Source organism: Carlito syrichta, unplaced genomic scaffold (genome assembly GCF_000164805.1).
Source record: "Carlito syrichta isolate Samal-C Ts95f unplaced genomic scaffold, Tarsius_syrichta-2.0.1 Scaffold305644, whole genome shotgun sequence".
Lineage (NCBI taxonomy): Eukaryota > Metazoa > Chordata > Mammalia > Primates > Tarsiidae > Carlito > Carlito syrichta.
This window is the reverse complement of record NW_007249740.1, coordinates 667,030-670,596: the sequence shown is the minus strand read 5'-3', so window position 1 is coordinate 670,596 and position 3,567 is coordinate 667,030.

The following is a 3,567-nucleotide window of genomic DNA, read 5'->3' as shown; positions in this document are numbered from 1 at the left end:
GTCCCCAAGAAGCCACGTGGCGACTCTCCCAGACGTGACCCCAACACCTCAACCTCCTGCATGATTCATTGCAGGTGACATGCCCGCACAATGAATAGAACGGAGATAGATGTCCGTTTTCTGCTCTGCCATTTTCTTTCTTATCTTCTTCCTGCCTTCCACTTCCTCCATCTGAAATTTTGTAACTTTGAGAGAAGAGAGACCATCTGTACGTTACTTGTCTTTTTCTTGTCTATGTCACTTTTACAGAATTTGCCATACTTCCTTATTTTCTTGTGTTGTGTCTTCCATTAGTCTAGAAACACACTTAATATAAGAGCCTTTATTACTCATTTTTCCTTATGGCAGTATCTACCTGCCGTATGTTCATAGTCAGGAATGTATTTATTTGTATCTACCTATTTGTCTATCCATCTGTCTGTCTATTTTACTCTGTATATTTATTTCAACATTCCTGATGATATCCCTGTACACTGGATTTTTAAAGCAAAGCTACACGTCAGGCTAATTGCTGCAGAAAATTATTTTATTTTATATTTTATTTTATTTTATTGTAGAGATGAGGTCTTGCCAACTTGCCTGGTCTGGTCTCGAACCCGCAGTTTCAGGCCATCCACTCGCCTCGGCCTCCCAAAGTACTGGGATTACAGGCTGGGCCACTGAGCCCAGCCAAAATTTTCTAATTAATTAATGCTTTTCTTCAGGTGCTCACAAATTACCATTTTCTGCTGGAAGGATTTTTCTTTAAATGTAGAGCTTTTACAATGTATTTATATAATTTTATTTGAAGTTATTTTAACTATGAAGTAGAAACAAATGAACATTAACCACACATGAAATACATGAGGGGGACCCATAAAGACCCAGAATCACCATCTGGAGGGCAGTCCCTTGAAGTCCAGGCTTTTCCCGCTTGGTGAGGGTTCTGGCACTCCATCAGCATCCGTGGACCAGCAGGTCTTGTAAGAGGCAGGGTTCGGCTTGAGTGAATTTTTTTGGAGCTTCTTTCGACGCATTAGCCCATGGCACGACGGACAACTTACTAGAACACCTGCCCACGCTGCGTGATCAGCAGTTTTTGACCACAAACAGCTTGCTCCCTATGCCCTGCCCTCTCTGTTCACCTGTTCTCACCCTGGGTGACTTTTCACTGTGGCCCTGGACAAAAAAGTCCTCAAAGGAAAACGTTTTGCCAGCGTGGAAGAGGTGAAACTAAAACTGGCAGAAGCACTAAAAGGTATCCAAATGGACAAATCCAAAAATTGTTTTGAGCAGTGGAAAAAGCGACACTGGAGGCGTACTGCATCCAAAGAAGAGTACTTTGAAGGTGACTGAAGTTTGAACATGTAAGAATAAGCACACCATTTTTTATAAATACATTTCGGGTTTTCAGGGGTTCCCCTAGAATTCAGAACAACAGGACGCTCGTTCGCACAACACAGTTTAGGAAAGAGAGACCAGGAGCAAGGGCATTGACTTGGTAGATGTGCTGTGTCCACCCTGGCCCTGCTTCGCCCTGAAAGGTGGCTGCAATTCCCAGAGTATGTCCATTCTTCTCTGGTTTTCCTATCACATTTTCCCCCCTAGGCAATTGGAGTCACAGCTTACATCATCCTCTGGAATGTTTTGCTTGCTGTTGTTCAAATCAACTGTCTCCTTGCAGTTGCATTTTCTTTTTGGTCAACCGATGATAGAAAAATGGATATCCAATGCTTCATTATATAGACTTGTCTATTTTTATTCTTATTAAGTTGAATCATATGTAATTACTGTTTTTGTAGGTCAAAAGCTTTGGATGTCTCCAATCTCATAGAGGTGAGCATAATTATCTTGTCAGTTCTACATATTTCTGTTTCTAGGCTCTGTTAGAAGTCTAGCAGTCAATAATGGTTAGATTTTTCTGGGGGACTGAACTCATCATCTGAGAACTCTTTTTCCCGCAGCCGAGGATTCTGCCCTAAAGTTCCGGTGTCAGTTATGGGCATGGCCGCATGTCCCTCCAGGGGCCATTCACCAGGAGTGCCGTGCCACGCTCTTACTTTCTACATCTCCTCCTCCTATTTCAGCGTTCTCTCCAGCGACAGCTCAGGCGAGAACACGCCCTCTCCTCATGCGGGCCACATTTTCTGCTCTCTTTTGGGATTTGCCTAGTAATTTTTCCTTCGCCATTTCTCCTATACTGTTTTGGAAAGCATAGTTAGCTAGCTCTTATGTTAGTTCTTATGTTGTTCCTATTCACAGGCACATGTAAGTGTGAAAGCTGTCACGAGAAAGTTAGGAGCGCTTCTGTGGCCTCTGCTTTGCTGGACTCTGTTGTGGCCATGCGCTCTTTGAGCTGTGGCTGCCACCAGGTTTCCTAAGTTCTGGTTCCCTTTCCTACCTTGGAGAGGTGAATCCCCTCTCTCTCTCTCTCACTTACCTTCTAAATAAATTATATTTTCTAACCTAAAAAAATAAAAATAAAAAAGCACTTCTGCCCTGTGTCACCTTCCCATCCTGTGAGGTGTTGGTTGGGGATATTTTGTCATCCTAGAGGATTCCACTGATTTTCAAAGCTCCCAGGTAGTGTTTGCTTATCTCCCAAAACACCACCTCTCAGCTCATCAGCGTTCCTTGCAGTTCACACATTGCGTCTGGGATTTCTTTCTTCCCGCGTCCAGAAACTCACGTTTTAGGAATTTCTTTCGTTAGGATCTAGTGGTGGCAAAAGGAGCTTTTTGTTTGTTTCACTGATTTCCTTAGAAACCTTTATTTTTGCCCTCACTCCTGAAATACATTTTCTTTGGGCGTCTTGTTCTAGATTGACATTTATCAGTCCCTCAACAGATGGAAGATACTCACCAGTTTGTGCCTTTGTTATTGTTGAAAAGTCAACTTCAGTAGAAATCTTTTCATTTGTAGGTCATCTATATCTCTACTTAATTTTATGACATTTTGTTTTGCTTTGGTTTTTGGTGTTCTTTCATTTTTCTGTGTTGTTGGTTTTTATTTTATTTTATTTTTTAACTTTTTTTATATACCTTAGTTGGGATTTTTTGTAATTTCTGAATTGGAAAAGCGATTTACTTTTTCAGTTTACACACACTCACTGCCAACACAGACAGACATTGGCGTTTTATGTTTTGTTTATTTTATTCTGTCTCTCTTTTTTGTTAGGACTCCAATTCCATGCAAGATAACTCCTTTCAGACTAGGAATCTTGTCCTTTAACCTCTCTTGAACATTTTCCAATGTTATCCCTCTGTGCTGAATTTTAGATGTTTTTATAATTTCTTCCAGTTTGTATATTCTCTCTTCAAATATGTCTAATCTGTAGCTAAATGGATGTGTTAGGTTTTTTTTTTTAATTTTAATTATATTTTCAATGTATACATATTCTATTTGGTTCCTTATTTTTTTCAGATCTGTCTGATGAGGCCGGGCTCGATGGCTCAACCTGCAATCCCAGCACTTTGGGAGGCCGAGGCGAGTGGATTGCCTGAGCCCACGGGTTCAAGACCCACCTGAGCAACTTGGCAAGACCTTGTCTCTACAATAAATCAAAAATTAGCTGGGCGTTGTAGCATG